Source organism: Balaenoptera ricei, chromosome 18 (assembly GCF_028023285.1).
Source record: "Balaenoptera ricei isolate mBalRic1 chromosome 18, mBalRic1.hap2, whole genome shotgun sequence".
NCBI lineage: Eukaryota > Metazoa > Chordata > Mammalia > Artiodactyla > Balaenopteridae > Balaenoptera > Balaenoptera ricei.
The window spans coordinates 13,616,806-13,634,411 of NC_082656.1; the positions used below are offsets into that span (position 1 = coordinate 13,616,806).

The 17,606-nt window shown below is 37.6% G+C and overlaps 1 protein-coding gene and 1 long non-coding RNA gene across 2 annotated transcripts in view; one reads left to right on the top strand and one right to left on the bottom strand.

Annotated features, from left to right (window-relative positions):
- LOC132352565 (uncharacterized) overlaps window positions 1–2,001 on the top strand; it is a 534,321-nt gene extending 532,320 nt beyond the window's left edge. Inside the window, exon 10 of the long non-coding RNA XR_009498784.1 lies at window positions 1,970–2,001. This is a non-coding gene — a long non-coding RNA (uncharacterized LOC132352565). The remainder of the gene's footprint in view (window positions 1–1,969) is intronic.
- Window positions 1–17,606, bottom strand: part of TRPC4 (transient receptor potential cation channel subfamily C member 4) — a 166,481-nt gene that overhangs the window by 65,195 nt on the left and 83,680 nt on the right. The window lies entirely within an intron of this gene.

The window sequence follows — 17,606 nt, forward strand, 5'->3', positions numbered from 1 at the left end:
GGCACAAGATTGAAAAAGCTGGATGAAAAGCAAAAACACCGGTTCACATACACACACTCTGTGTCAGACATACCAAGATTTGTCTTTCTTAGAAAGTTAGAGTGGAAGGTACTTCAAAAATCATCAAGCCTCACCTCTTGGCTTTACAACCAAGAAACTGAGGTCCAGGAAGGTCAGATGAATTTTCCAGAGCCACAGAACTAGTTAACGGCAGAGACAAAGGTAGTTCCCTATCAGGTGTGGCGCTGACTGGAATGCAGGGTGAGGGGCAGGAGCTCAGGATGCAAGTCAACCCCCGAATGAAGTCAAAGTTGCAGATCTATAATCCCAGCTCAGTAGTTATAGACTTTGGATAGTGGCAGTGAGATGGTAGCGATCTACCATCACCTTCTGCCATTTTGCATTCTTTTATGTAGATAATGAAAGATACCAAGTCAGTAATACTGGTTTAAGCAAGTTCTAAAAATTGAATGAAATAAAACTAAGCATTCGGTTCCAAAGTACCGGCTTTGCGGTCAAGAGGGCTTTTCGTTTCTTTTTCTTGATCTTCTGAGTCCCTGGGATTGTTGCAGATGCTGTTTCTCATGCTCTAGATAACTAATAACCTTGAAAGAAAAAAAATAATCCCTCCAAAGAGAAATGAGTATTTCCACTGCCTAGCCTCTTAAATCTTACTTGATGTTTTCTAAATGGAACTAAAAGAATTTCTCAGAGTTAAAGGATTGAGGGAGAAGAGTCATTTTATGTGGGAGGAGATGTAGTAGTTTGGATGTATATAATCAGGGGGAAAAAAAGAAGAGAAGCCAGACAGAAGAAAAAAAAAATCCTTGGGTGCTTTGTTTTGTAGTTTAGCTTTTCTCAAACTTTCCAGACAGGGCAGAAGTTCTAGAAGGTCAAGGAGAGGAATCACTTATTGATCCTAAGGGTAAAAGGGGTAATTTTCTCTGCTAAACGAGAGATGTGCTCAGGAAGATGAGAAGATGAATGCAGTAACCAAGCAGTGACCACATTTAATAAGAATCTGTGCATCCCTCACTTCAATTTCAACACTTATATAGGAAGTGTCCAGGTTCATCCTTATGCATCCTTTTCCCTAGCTCCAAGGATTCAAGCAATCACTGAGAAGTACGATTTTTTCCCCTACATTTCTATTTCTCACTCTCTCCTCTTACCACTTAGCCCAAGCTACCATCATGTCTTATCTGAAACACTTCAGTTATTTTCCCCACTCTATTCTAAACACGGCACCTAAAGAGATCTTTTCAAATCACGCATTTAATCATGCCACTTCCCTGCTTAAAGCCTTTTAAAAACTTCTTGCAGCTTTGAAGATGAAAACACGTTCTTAATGAGGATATGGCTGATCTGGTTCCGGCCCCACCACTCCACAGGGTTTTGCAAACCACTCGCCCTATGGTTCTCTGTGCTCCGGTCCCTCTGGTGTCTCCATCCCCACAGAATGTGTCCCAGATGATGCTCGCTTAGTCTGCAATGCTATCCATACCCCCAACCCCTGCCCACCCCACGCCTGTACCTCTTTATCTCCCATTTCTCATTCAGTCTGTCTGGAACATCTAGACTAGTTCAGACTGCCTGCTGGCATGGTTATATACCCGCCAATATACTCCTTCATTATACTTTTCAAAGACTGCCCTCATACACTTATTTGGGTAATTCTTTTTTTATATTATTCTCTTCCACTAGACTACTGGGTATATAAGGGCCAGAACTATACTTGTCATACTCACCTCTGCATTTCCGATGCCTAACAATTCCTGGCCTGTGTAGGTGCACCAATAATATTTGTTTAGTGAATGATAAATAACTACATGTATACATGCATAAATACATGAATGAAAGCAATGTGATTCTTATCTCTCCTCCCCTAAAATAGTTCTCAGTGTCCAAATGAATTTACAGAACTCTCACAGCCTGAACGTGGAAGCTCTTGTCTATGCTTAACTTTCAGATTTGTCCACCCTTTTCCTGGGACCTACACCTGAATATGGCTGGATGGTATAGTATGAGCCACCTGATGTCAAAGCTGAGAGAGACATGCCATTTGCAGGCTAGACATGCATATCACCTGTGCCAATATATAGACCTATAAGGAAACCAACAAGGTAAATCCTTTTAGCTAGGGTTGAATAAGGAGCAAATGAATACAGAAATCTTTCGTTTCATAGATAATAATAATGTGGTACTATATTAAGTGTGTAGGCTCCAGAACCAGAAAAAAGACCTGTCTTTAAAATGAAGATTATAAAAATAGTGGCCATGTTTTTTGAAGAATAAAATGAAACAGAGTCTATGAAGTGCTTATCATAGTACCAGGTGCAAAAATATTATTACTTCTTTCCTTTCTCTTGCCTTCCCTTACCTATGCACATGTCTGCATTGAGGCATTACACAGCTCAAAGCAATTTGCAAGTATTTCTGTATTCACTCCCAACTCTGCAAAGAGAGAAGTGGGTTTACTAAATTGGATCATGTGTTACTTACTCCAGGCATTGCATTTGACCTTATAATAAATTATTATTCACTGGATCATAACATCATAGGCAGTTTCGACACACAAAACTCCTGAGAAATTTGCTGATTGAAATGTGATCTTGGTAATTATTCAGAATTGGCAAATATGAGAAACTGTCTATCTTTCTTCTCCTATAACTGTATATGGAGGTTTGACTGTGGCCGGAATTGAAATGCTGACTAGGAACTATCCTTGCCAACCTTTGAATGACACAGCAAATGACTCAGAGGAACTGTGGGAATGTGCCTCGGCGTCCCGATCCTTCTCAGGAGCCAAGGTCAAGCCTTAGGCTTCCTATTAATTTTTTACACGTAGGCTTATGGTATGTTCTTAAGAGCTTCTAGACTTGATAAACCTTTGCTGGAATTAAACATATTGTTTTTATGTGTTTGTGTGTATTTTTAAGATTAAGAAGAACATGAAACATTTTTTCTCTTTTAGCTGCAAATCAAAAGCAGAGAACAAATACTATTAAAAACAAATTTTAATTTTTTTCCAAGAGAAAGTACCTTCTGTGCTTGCTGTGACTTCTTGTATAGTCTCCTCGATGAGGTAATTGCTTGGGCTATCACTTTACCCTAAAGGTCTACGGAGATTTTACATATTAAACAAATATAAGAATTACAAGTAGGAAGATGAACAAGTTCATTAAAGAGTGGGTGCTTCCTGATATAGGAGAAAAAGAACTGGAAAAAAGTTAAATTGGTGAATGTATTTGATTATATTAGTAGTTTTCCTAAGGAGTGTAGAGATACATTTCTATCTTACTACTAAAAATTCCTAGTAAAGCCTCTAAGTTACTCAATTTCAACTAAATTTTCAATTAAACTTTGAATCCTAAAATTACAAATCCATTCTCCTCAGGCTATTCATTTAAATGTACACTTCTATTTCATACCAGCATCCTTCAAGCACAGATTTCTTTACCATATACTTGCCTACAAGGGATGGTTCGTGAACTATGCTTATAGTTCACTGGCTTTGAGTTTCTAGCCAAGTTTTATATAAGAAAATTTCAAAACTGATTTATTCTTTTTCAAAATAAAGTTGAACTCTGAACTTATATAGTATATTTAAAAAGTGATTGATATGAACTCTGAATCTATCTAGCATATCCAGGAAGTAGTTAATACTATGCGTATGTGGTGGGGCGTGTGTGTGGGGTTTACCCTGAGGATTTTAAAGACATTACTGGTGAAATATAAACTTTGATTCTTAAATATTTTTGACATGAAAAGTCAGATAAACATCTTAAAAAAACACAGTCTCTCTACTTAAGAGCTATTTCTAATTGTTACACATCTCAACAAGCATGCTATTTTTAAACTAGGAAGCTGGAAAAAAATTTATTTTTAAATTGTCCTCTGTGAGTTTATTTTCCTCATAGCTGTTTCTCTTGGGTACATCTAAGTTTTGTGGGTTTTTATTTTATTTTGGGGTTCATATAGAAGACTACAGTAAGAGAGAATGGTAAAATATAGACTGAATATACGTTTATACACAGATGTACACTTTAACTCTGACATGGTGATGTAGGGTAATGGTAAAATAATACATATGGGTGGGAAAAAAATCAGTACTAGGCTGCCCAGTAGATAAAAGCTTATTTCTATGACAATATTTCACATTCACCATGTTTTACAGGGAGCTATGAGAGAGAGACATAGGTTCAAGAACAATTTTCAAAATTGTTAATAGAATTTCCTCCTCATCAGTGAATTACCATAATTTAGAGATTTAAGATAGTTTATACTGGAGTCTTTCACAAAAAATGAACAGCTAATAGATGAAAGTATCAGAAAATAGTTTTAGAACAGAGTACTACTGCTGTTTTACAAAGTATTTAAATATATATTTTAAATACTATTGGTTCATTATTATTATTACTAAAAGACAATCAGTGAAGGCTGACCCCTGGATGATTCACATGGCAAACTAGCAGACAAGGACTTTAGAGCACCTATTATTACCCTGCTCCAGAAGGCAAAGAAATATATCGTCAAAATAAATAAAAACATAAGAAATCTCAGCAGAGAAAGAGAAACTATATAAAAGCCAAGTGGAAAGCTTAGAGCTGAGAAATAAAATACCTAAAATTTAAAAATATTACTGAATGGACATTACAGTAAAATGGAGATGACAGAGGAAAGAGTAAGTCAATGTGATTAAAGATCAATAGAAATTATCCCATCTGAAGAAAAAAAAGAAAAAAAATGAAATAAATGAATACAACCTCAAGAATCTGTGGAACAATATCAAAAGGTATCATTGAAGCCTCAGAAGAATAAGAGAAAGAGAATGAGTCAGCAAAAGGATATTTGAAGATAACAGCCTACATTTCCCCCAAATTGGTGAAGGAAATCAATTTACAGATTTAAGAAGCTCAGAAAACCTCAAACAGGATAAAAATGAAGAAAACCACGTTAGGGTACATAATATTCAAATTTCTAAAAAGTAAAGAATAATAAGGCAATCTTAAAAGTTACCTGAAAAAAAAGGCACATTACATAGAGGGAAACAGCAAATTAAAATTATTGCTGCCTTTTCATCAGAAATTATGGAGGCCAATAAAAAGCCTGAAAGAGAAAGGCAAAAACTGTCAATGCAGAAGTCTATAATCGGCAAAAACCTTCTTCAAGGATGAAGGAGAAACAAAGACATTTTCAGATAAAAGAAAACTAAGAATATCAGTTGGTAAATATGCTAAGAATTCTTCTGGTTGAAAGGAAATGATTCCACAGGAAAACTCAGATCATCAGGAAGGAATGAAAAACATAAAATGCAAATAGATAAAAAAAAATTTTTTTTCTTATGATTTAAAAAATGTACATGCCAATATTTAAGGCAAAAATTAAAACACTGTCTTGTGAGGTTTGTAATGTATGGAATGTTCCTGTAACTAGAGCATAAAGGTCAGTTGTATGGGGTAAATGAGCCTGTTCTGGGGCAAAGCTTCTACATTTTACATGAAACTATACAATATGAACTCTAAATAGATTGTGAAAAATTAAAGGCATTGTAGTAGACATAAGAATGGCCCCCCAAAGATGTCCACATCCTAAGTCCCAGAACTTGTAAATATGTTATGTTCCATGGCAAGGATGAATTAGGTGGCAGATGGTATTAAGATTGCTAATCAGCTAACCTTAAAATTGGGAAATTATCCGGGATTATCCAGGGGGGCCCAATGTAGTCAGAGGGTCTTTAAAAGATGAAAAATGGTGGTAGAAGAGGAGGCCAGAGTGATGCTCATGGGAAGGACTAAAGCTTTTGCTATTGCTGACCTTAGAGATAGAAAAAGACTTTCATGAGCCAAGGAATGTGGAAAGCCTCTAGAAGCTGGAAAAGGCAAGGAAACTTGAGTCTCAACTGTAGCTTCCAGAATGAATGAGGCTTGCCAATACTCAGTATTAGCCCATGAGACCTGTGTCAGATTTGACATATAGAACTGCAAATGATACATCTGTGGTGTTTTGAGCTACTATACAAGCAGCAAGAGAAAACTAATAAAGCAGCAAGAGAAAACTAATAAAGGTATATCTTGCAATTCTTAAAGCAGCCACTAAAACCCAATGCAAATATCTACCATGGATCTTAGGAGGAAAGAGGATTCCAGATACGAGCCATTCCTGGTAGAGAGAAAGCTGATTCTGTTCTTGGCTTTGGGCTTGACAAGCTGAGCAATAAGGCTGTTATTTTCTTCTTCTCAAAGAAGTTGAATAATATCACAGTATTAAGGCATTAAATCTTATGCATCATATTTATGGAGGCGTCCTCAAGCCCTGAGACAGTTTTGACTATGTTTTCCAACACTTCTACCTGGAGTGGTTATTGGGTTGCTTAGTATGAAATTGATTAAAATAAATAAATATAAAAAGGCAGCTGAATCAGCACTCTCCAGAACTGATAGCTGAAAGTCTGATCCTGAGGAGAGAGACTTCAAAACTATGTAAAGGACAGATTTCTGCTATACTTTTATATAGGCCTAAATAGCTATTAATATCAGCATTTTAAAAAATCCTAAACTTACAACTAGATCATAGAGTACAGTAACTGAGGTTCATTCCAAAGCTCTGAATTATAAAGAAAATGTTATGCTCTGTGAATTTTGTTTAAAAAAGAGATAACATTGTACATTTTCAGCCAATGATTCTCATATGAACTGATGACATTTTAAACAAAAAAATGTTGCCACTTAAAATTCAACTGTATGGAATGTTATTAGCATTATTTTTATATCTCTCCATTCTCCAGTAGACTTGGATAACAGACTTGCTTTCATATTCACTCATTGCCCTTTCTGAAATGGGTTGCCAAGATTTTCAGACACCCAATCCACACAGTCACCACACAGAAGCTAGATTACTGGCCTTATCTCAAAGCCAAGGCTGCTTATGTGTCCTGGGATACTGATTATTTTTCCTTAACAGAAAAAGCTGCAAAACTCAAAACTCTGCCTCTGGAGCCAAAGACCCAGCCAGAGTTGTATTAGCAACTGGTGGTCCATGAAGAAATGATAAAACAGTAAGCAAAAACAGAATGGAAAAGATGAGAAGGTACATAGGAAGGACAAAAAATAAAAAGGTTCAATACAACATCTCAGTTATATATTAATAGCTGTTACAGCTTCCTGGCACCTAAACTGTAATCACACGATCAATGCTATGTGTGTAATATTTACAACAATGCTTGTTTGAACAGATAAAAGTCAATCTGTATAAGGAATAAAGATGGAAATTTATCAATATTATTAAAAGCATTTTATTTTATTAAAAATTCATTCTTTACTTAAAATAATTCAAAGCAAACTCATACAAAACAATTGTATTTTTGATATGTTTGCCTAAATATTATTTAAGTAGTATCTCCCCTTCCCTACTCCCAAGGGAGCTGTCTACTGTTTTTGTCTCTCCTTGTAGAATTTACCAGTGTCATTAACATAGGGGGGCAATCAACAGAAATTACACACAAAGCTTTGTTACTTTCTTCTCACCAATGATCAACTTATTGTGCCACACAAAATCCTTTAGAAGGACTACTAACAAGGTATTATAAAAATGCATCGACTGGCAGAAAAAACATTTGTTGAGCTCATATACCACATGCCGGTGCCATCACAGATGCTGACTATAGCAAAAAAAAAAAAAAAAAAAAGCACAGTTCTTGGCTTCAGGAGCTCACAGTCTTATGAAGGGGAAAGAAATGTAAAAAGGAAATTATAAAGTGGTAAATGTGCATGCTCCAGACATAGAAGAGGGAGTGCAAACCCAGCCTGAGAGAGCAAATGTGGGACCTTTCTGAAGCCGAGGCTTAACATCTTGAACAGGGAGTAGGATCCAGCCAGAGGTAATGGTTGTATTTCAAGGTAATAAAATAACAAGAAAGTTTACAGGGGTAATGTTCACAGATCACAGCACAGGAGAGGAAATAACAGCAATCTGGAATTGCTGAGCATACAGCAAAAGTCAGGAAGGGGTGAGAGATGAGTCTGGGCAGGAAGTCAGCACCCAGATATCATCTATCCTGTTGAGGAGACTGGGTTTTATTTTATGGGATGTACAAAGTAAGGGATAGGAAACCAGGTTACAGTTTTAAAATAACATAATAGAGCAGCATTATTCACAGTAGCCAAGAGGTGGAAACTGCCCAAATGTCCATCAATAGATTAATAGATAAACAGAACGTGGTATATACATACAGTGAAATATTATTCAGACAATGTATATACAGTGTATATACATACAGTGAAATGCATGCAGGGATGAGATTTTGATACATGCACAGCATGGGTAAACTTGAAGATACTATGCAAGTGAAATAAGCCAGACACAAAAGGACAGAGAGTATATGATTCCACTTATATAAGGAATCTAGGTTAGTCAAACTCGTAGAGACAGAAAGCAGGATGGTTGTTGCCAGGTGCAGGGGAGAGGGGTGAATGTGGACTTACTGTTTAATGGGTAAAGAGTTTCAGTTTGGGAAGATGAAAAAGTTTTGGAGATGGATGGTGGTGATGGTTATACCACAATATAAATATACTTAAAAAATTAAAAATTTTACTGTGGGGAATGTTTACATATTAAAAATTCTGAAGTGTGGTGTGATTTTGGATGGAACGAGATTGGAGCCATGGAGCAGGGAAACTGGGTGAGACACACTAGTCTAAAACTTCATTAAAGAGGGCAGGAGGAGTAAGGCTGGAAGGGAGGAAATAATTTGGGGAATATTAGGGAATATAATGGGCAATAAGATGGGCTCAGGGCTGCCAGAGAGCATAAGTGGAAGCTGCAAGGCTTCTTACAACCAAGCCTGGGATGTTACAGAAAGTCACTTCTCTTGCATTCTATTGGTTCAGGCAGGTAGCCAAGGCAGGATCTGATCGAGGAGAAGGGTAATTAGAGGGCATCTCTCAACTGAAGCCATCTTTAATCTACCACATCAAACTTTGGGAGGTGATGCATATAAAATAATCAAGGAGGAGTCTCAGATTTCTAGCATGAGTAACTGGGAAGGCCTTATACTCGAACAGAGACGACAGAAGAAGAGCCAGGCTTAAAGGGGAAGATAATGAGTTCATCTCTGGGCAACAGCAGTTTGAGAAAATAATAAAGATTATATGGATTTATACATTTAAACCATGATTAAATTTCACAGATTTTAGGAAAGCCATGATCCTGAGGATTGCTGATCCCTTTACAACCTATTCTTTGTCATTTTCTCTAATCTCAACTCCTGCCACTCCTCTAATTTATGATCATTTATTTAGCACTCCTATGTCCTAAGCACTATTTCAAGCACTAGACTTTCACTGATAATGAAGTCAGACAAGATAACAGATCTGGGGGAAGAAAGACAGATAAAAATAATTAAACACACAAATAAACAGAATATTTTCGGGTGTGATAAAGGCCATGATAACAACATTGTGATGTAAAGGGAATGCCTGAGAATAAAGGGTGAAGGAAGAGGGCAGTGATTAGGTGGGTATTCAGGATCTTTGCTGGGAAGGTGATAATATGAACTGAGACCTGGTACAGAAGCCATCCATGAGTGCCAGGCAGAGTGAAAGGCTAAAGCAGAGGCCACAGGGTGGGAATGAGGGCAGAAAGAATGAAGGGATTCTTTAAAACTCCTAGAGGAAAACATAGGCAGAACACTCTTTGCCATAAATCACAGCAATATTTTTTTGGATCCATCTCCTAGAGTAATGGAAATAAAAGCAAAAATAAACAAATGGGATCTAATTAAACTTAAAAGCTTTTGCACAGCAAAGGAAACCATAAACAAAACAAAAAGACAATCTACAGAATGCGAGAAAATATTTGCAAACGATGTGACCGACAAGGGCTTATTTCCAAAATATACAAACAGCTCATAACAGGTCAGTGTCAAAAAAACCAAAAAAAAAAACAACCCAATCAAAAATGGGCAGAAGACCTAAATAGATATTTCTCCAAAGAAGACATACAGATGACCAAGAGGCACATGAAGAGATGCTCAACGTCGCTAATTATTGGAGAAATGCAAATCAAAACTACGATGAGGTATCACCTCACACCGGTCAGAATGGCCATCATCAACAAATCCACAACAATAAATGCTGGAGAGGGTGTGGAGAGAAAGGGAACCCTCTTGCACTGTTGGTGGGAATGCAAATTGGTGAAGCCACTATGGGGAACAGTACAGAGGTTCCTCAAAAAACTGAAAATAGACTTACCATATGATTCAGCAATCACACTCCTGGGCATATATCAGACAAAACTATAATTTGAAAAGATACACACACCCCAATGTTCATGACAGCACTATTTACAGTAGCCAGGACATGGAAGCAACCTAAGTGTCCATTGGCAAAGGAATTGATAAGAAGGTGTGGTACATATATACAATGGAATACTACTCAGCCATAAAAAAGAATGAAATCATGCCATTTGCAGCAACATGGATGGACCTAGCGATGATCATACTGACTGAAGTAAGTCAGACCGAGAAAGACAAATATCATGTGATATCACTTAGTGTGGAACCATAAAACGTGATACAAATGAACTTATTTACAAAACAGAAACAGACCCACAGACATAAAAAACAAATTTATGGTTACTAAAGGGGAAGGGGGAAGGTATAAATCAGGAGTCTGGGATTAGCAGATTCACACTACTATCTATAAAATAAACAACAAGAACCTACCGTATAGCACAGGAAACTATATTTAATATCTTGTAATAACCTATAATGGAAAAGAATCTGAAAAAGAATATATAAAGAATACATATATAAAAGAATATATATGTATAACAGAATCACTTTGCTGTACCCCTGAAACTAACACAACATTGTAAGTCAACTATACTCCAATTTTTAAAAATGAATCAGATGGACCTTAATTTAAAAAAATAGCAATGAAGGGATTCTCCATCCTCCATCCTCTTTTTTGCCTCCTGCATCTGTACATGGTGTTTCTTCCCGTAATGACTTTTTGTAACTTCTCTGCCTGGATGACTCCTGGTTTTCCATGGAAACTCAATTAAGCCACTTTCTTCTTCAGGAAGCCTCCCCTAAAACCTTCAGACCAAATTAGGAGGCATTTTCCTGGGCTCCAGGAAGGCAGCTCTGCCACAGCCTCTGTAACCCACACTGTGACAGTTGTGTTAACCTTTCTTCCATCCCTAATAATCTGGTAGTTGTTTGAGGGCAAGGCATTTGTCTTTGATTTCAGCATCACCAGCAAGTAGCAAATAGTAAAGGTTCTCTTAAATAAGTGAGTGAAGGGGCTAATAAGGAAGGAGGACAGGGAGGGAAGGAGGAAAGAAAATGAGGAAAACATCATAAATGAGGAAGGTAGCATGTAAAACGTTAGTGCAATCTAGGTACAAAGGTATTTTTAGCTTATAGCCAGCATTTTCTGCTTGATTAAGTACTGCAGAACACACACACACACACGCACACACACGGACTTCATTGTATTACCTAAGCGAGAATAAAATTCTAGGCTCTAGGACACTTCTGGAAGAAATCCAAACCTGGTCTAGGGCTTGCTGTCTTCTCATTTTGCTGTCCTCTGTCTCTGGCGTAGAACAGACACCCTGCACGAACATGTGGACTTGCACTTGGAAAGAGAAAGAGCAGGTCTTGGCCAGAGCTCCCTAAGCCCATCCACTAGGTTCCTCACATGTTTACTTAACAGCAGCTGCCAACAAGATTTCCAGCTCCCCCCATGCCCTGATATTAGAGGAGAATGTGGCAAAGGATGAAAAGTGGTTCTGGGCTGCGTGTTTCAGAGCCACCTGGGGGAAATCACTGAGCCCAGAGAATGCCATGGAGAAAAACAGCAATAGTGCCCCACATTTAGAACTGAAGTCGTGTTTTGGAATGAGGAAAAGCAGGCCTTCTTACAACATGCAGGGAGCTGGCAACGGGGCAGATGAAGGTAAAAACCATAAAGGAAACAGGTCTTAGTATTTTAGTATTTTTCTGTGGCAGCAGAGGGCATGCCACTGAGTGTTCCCTAAAGCTGAAGGGGAAAAGGGAACAGAGTGTGACTCAAAGAATAAAAATATGACCTTATGGGATTGCTTTCCCAGTTCTCTATTACCTAGAAGCAATCTGTAAACACACAGCTTTAGAATTCAGCTTCAGAATCACGAATCACCAAATTATAGCACAGGTATCATACATCCTAGAGGGTTTTACTGTATGTTTCTGTTTCCAAGAATTGAGACAAAAAACAACCCACCTTTATTGAGAAAAAATGTAAATATGCCTCATATGGTCGAAGGAAAATGAGGGTAAGGAGAAGTTTAAAAGCTCCCTCTTATTCCCATAATTTATAAGGGATCTTGAGCAGGACTTTATGTTTCTGTTCCATAAAGTTCTAGAAGACAACCTATTGGGTTTTTGTATTTTCCAGGAAATGTGTGGGTTGGGATAAGCTGTTAAATCCATAATTTCAAAAAGTGGTGATTCTTAATTTTGTTTCGTGATGAGTGACAGAGAAGATATGAAACATTAAATAATGACCCAAATGAAAATAACCCTCAAATTTAAATGTGAATTTGGGGAAATTCCCTGGCGGTCCAGTGGTTAGGACTCCACGCTTCCACTGCAGGGGGCACGGGTTCGATCCCTGGTCTTGGAACTAAGATCCTGCAAGATGCATGGCCCCCCCAAAATGTGAATTTTTTGCAAAAGGAACAAACGAAATTGTTCTTCATCACTGACAAGTGAAATGATCAGACCTGAATAAAGAAAAAGAGCTGATATTATTGCTACCCTTGTTTGTCAATCATCATGGAGTCAGAAGCACCAGTTTTATACAGAAAAGTAATTCACTGGAGGACCAAGAGAAGGTTTCTAATTCACCGTGAAATTTTTCAAAGATACTATCATTAACCTAATGTTTTTTTAAAATTTTATATTACACTGGACTATAGTTGATTTACAATGTTGTGCTAGTTTCAGGTGTATAGCAAAGTGATTCAGTTATACATATACATACATCTATTCTTTTCAAATTCTTTTCCCATTCAGGTTATTACAGAGTATTGAGCAGAGTTCCCTTTGCTATACAGTAGGTCCTTGTTGGTTATCTATTTTAAATATAGTAGTGTATACATGTCAATCCCAAACTAACCTAATGTCTTTAGTTTATGTCTGCGGCAAATGAAGGCTACATTGGAAAGAGTTGTTTATCCTGCTGACGCAACGCATTTTTATTAGGTGGACAGAAGAATATACCTCTTTAAAAATAAATTCCTGAATAGTTTCCTTTTTGTATTTATTAAAGCAGTATCAAGTACAAGCTATGTTTTATATCTAACTTAAAGTTAAAAATTGCTATTTTATGTTTTGGAAGATATACATTTATCACACTCTAATCAGTGCAGTTTAAAAGGCTGAAGTTATACAATGTTGTGGACATATACAATTTCATATTTAATTGTGGAAGAAACAGAAACAATCACTTTCAGATATGAATTAGGAAAAGTGGTTTCATGTCATTAATTAGCTGTAAAGAAACTCATGGGGGTTGAATTCCGAGCTCTAAAATCCTAGTGTTAAATTAAATGCCTAATGACCTGTCATAGTTCTGTCAGCCGGGCTGACAAGTCCTGAACAGGCATTTGCTTCATCCATTATCCAGTGGCAGGTGCTGAAATGTTTGGTCCCCAGGAGGGGGCTGGGCTGAGGCCTTGGGAGCATTGATTGTGTTTTGCCTTTGCCTAGCAACAGCCGGTGTGGGCACTTGCTTGGAGGACAGAGAGGCAGGGCCCAGAAACTGGTCAATGAGTGTGCTCCGGAGAACAGAGGAAGAGGAAAGTAAGCTAAAGAAATGCTGTTTTTTATCCCTTTTACAAGTCTCTTAATTATTTACGTCACTCAGTGTAGCCTCATGTATTAAAACCCTATCATATGTCTGGCATTTTTGATGAGCTCTGCTATGATAACAGTTCCTGATTCTGAGGTGTAGCATGTAGCAGACAGGTTCAAAGGGCATACATAATCAACCACCTAACATATACTTTAAAAATGCAAGGCAGAAGGACAAATTAAAATCAAGTGTGTAGTATATAATCTAAGTTACTTTTGAAAGCTGATAATGGAAGAATTAGAGCATGGACAACCCTAGGGTCTGAGATAAAGTTTATACATTATACATTTTTGATGAGAATGTCTTTTTGATATAAACAGTTTAGCATACTGATTATAACAATAGACTGTAAGAGGATAAACTTAAAATTTTTCCTATTAATTAATTAATTTATTTATTTTTAGCAGTGTGTATGTGTCAATCCCAAACTCCCAATTCAAAAGTGCAATTCAACCCACGAGGCCTAGATAAATATTCAGTACAAATATTAAAACATTTAATAATGAAGCCGCATTTGCTTCACAGCAAATGCACTTAGCTTTTTATACTGAGGGTCCAAGAGGGTATAAGCAAAAACAATGATACTAACAGTAATAACTAAATATAATAGATAGCTCCTCTTCAATGGACAAATATGCCAGGAAGTATGCCTAGATCTGAACTTGTATTGTCATGCTTCATCTTCACTACTGACCTATGAAGTAGGCAGTATTTTCCTATTTTAAAGGTGAGAAAACAAAAACTTAAAGGATAATTGGTCTAACACCACATACCTGATTAGGAGCAGAAAAGAGGATTATATCCATTTCACAGGCTTCATGTGTTTCATACGATATTTTATTTCAATGATACAGAGATGAGTTACTCGATACCAACAAAAAGACATCTTTCCAATAGTTCTCAGATGGCCAGAAATTTACCTGAAAGAAGGTGTGGCTACAGTATGCACACTCAGATGGAAAGTTTTTATTTCTCTATCACATGACAGGGGAATATTAATGTATGACCCCTTCTTCTCCATCTTTTCATTTCCTTAGGTCTACTTCACCTTTCTAAGTAGGATTTTTTTCCTACCTAAATCTTGAGTCTTACTTTGCAGATAGAGGAAATAAAGAAATGAAAGCCCTAAGAATCCTGTTACCAGCAAGATACACCTTAAGAAGAGGGGAGGGCATCGGGGTCCGGGCAACCATAATAGGTGGGGTGGAGAGATGGGAAGAACTTGACAGGACCTCTGTGCTGTGCCACAAATGCAAGGGCTTACTGAAAGTGAATTTCTGCATGTGGGGCTGAGACACTTGTTTCTAAAAGCTGCCCAGGTGCTTCTGATGATCAGTCACATTTGGTGACCACTGTCTTCTCTACTTGAGAAAGTCAAGGAAATCTAAAGAAGTTTTAATTCATGAGTTAAACTTTGATAGATAATTTCAAGGAATACTCACTCAACCTTAACTGCACATGAGAATCATCTGGGTAGTTTTAAAAAAAATGCCACCACACTTCCAGGGGTTCTGGTGTAACTGTCCTGAGTGTTGGGATAGAAGCAGCAGTGCAGTGTTTAAAAAACCTCCCAGGGCTTCCCTGGTGGCGCAGTGGTTGAGAATCTGCCTGCCAATGCAGGGGACACGGGTTCGAGCCCTGGTCTGGGAAGATCCCACGTGCCGCGGAGCAACTAGGCCCGTGAGCCACAACTGCTGAGCCTGCGCGTCTGGAGCCTGTGCTCCACAACAAGAGAGGCCGCGATAGTGAGAGGCCCGCGCACTGCGATGAAGAGTGGCCCCCACTTGCCGCAACTAGAGAAAGCCCTCGCATAGAAACGAAGACCCAACACAGCCATAAATAAATAAATAAATAAATAAATAAATAAATAAATAAATAAAAAATAAAAAAAATAAAAAACCTCCCAGGTGATTCTACTGTGGTCCGGATGAAACCCATGACAATAGGCAAGCAATGTAAAACAGGGCAGCGGTCTTTTTATGTTAAGAGGCTCCTGCGTGGAAAGGCCCAATGGGGTAAAAGAGTACAATTGTATTATGAGTGTTTCCATTTGGCTGAAATGTGAACTATAAGCAGTGATGGTGAAAGATGAAATTGATGATTTAGGCAGACTTCATATAAAGCAGCGGTGACACTTGTACTTTACATGAGAGAGTGAGAGAAACACTGCAATGCTTTTACACAGAGCTCATATGCTCACATTTATGATAACCAAAGCGAGGGGTTCTCCAAGACTGTGGACTTTCAGTGCTATGCCTGGAAAACTTACCCCTAGATTTACTTTTCCTAAAACACAAAACAAAACAAAGACCCTTTAGTGGTGTGGTAGGCAATGGATTGAAGGAGGTAAGACTAAGGGCAAGGTGTTCAACTGGAGAAACAAAACGTGAGAACAAATAGGAAACAAAACAGCACTTGCAATAAAGCAGTGTTACTGTCATAGCAAGAGAAACTAATGATTAATTTTGAGTTAGGAACTCAAAGGGAAGGCTTCCCAGAGAAAGTAGTATTTAAGAAGAGATCTGAAAAACATGAATGCTTTCAAAACAGTTCAAAACAGAGAAGAGAGAAAAAAGTGAGGAACATGGTAAATAATATCAAATCGAATTCAAATAACCCAGTATGTGTTAAGTAAAGTAAACTAAGGCAAAGGCATCACCATATTTACTTATATGAATGACTCTCGAAGTTATTTCAGCAGAAAAATCTCAGTTATGGAGGGGAACACTGTATGCAGTACCTTTTCTCATTTTTCTCCCCAGAAGTGCTCTCTTTGCTATTCTTCTATTATAGTTATTTGATGTCCATGAGACAATATCTCCATAGTATGAGACATTTTTTCCCTCCAAATTATCCATACTCTTATGTGGAATTTAACAGACACAAGAAAATATGAAAGGTATATCTTAGACATCCTAGACTTGAATAAGAGTGGAAAAGGAAGAAAACAAAAGATTCAAAGACAACCAATGGTTAACAAAGGTCAGCTCTTCGTGCCCCATTTGTAGCAAATGCAAAGCTCTTACATGGCTGCCACCAGAATCCAATGGATTTAAGAGGAGAGAGCCATTGTTTGCCAACACAATCCCAAGGTTCTGACATAACAGCTAGGAAGCAACATTATTATTGATTTCTCTGTGATATATTTTTTCTTTTTGGTGGAGATGGGCAATGGTACATCCTTGAGGGTTGGTAGCTGCAAATTAAAATATATGTGTACATATAGATGCTATTTTTCCTCAACCACTACCAGAAGCACCAAATGGCATCTGACTACAGATCTCCAGAAGGAGAGTCCCATGTAGATTTCAGGTACATATGGAACATGAGTGGTATTTTTTACTTGTTTTTAATATGAAATTCAGCCAGTAGCAAGTTTGAATTTATACTGCCATTTATTGACTCTTTTCTAATGAAATTTGAATTAAAAACATTTGGCATGATAAACTTATCAATAAAGAGTTTATAACATAACAAAACAAAGCTTATGAAATACCAAAAAGTTCAGCCCTATGAAGTTTTAAGAAAACAAATTTCTTTTGCTTCTGCCCCATTCATTATATCACTGCTCTCCCATTACCCAGCACTCTTCTGGTGCCTTGCCCTTTACCTCCCCTTCTCTCCTATCCAGGTGACCCCCTGGTTGTATTAGAGTTTTTTATCCTCTGTGATTCTACTGACCCTGAATTCTACCCCCTATGT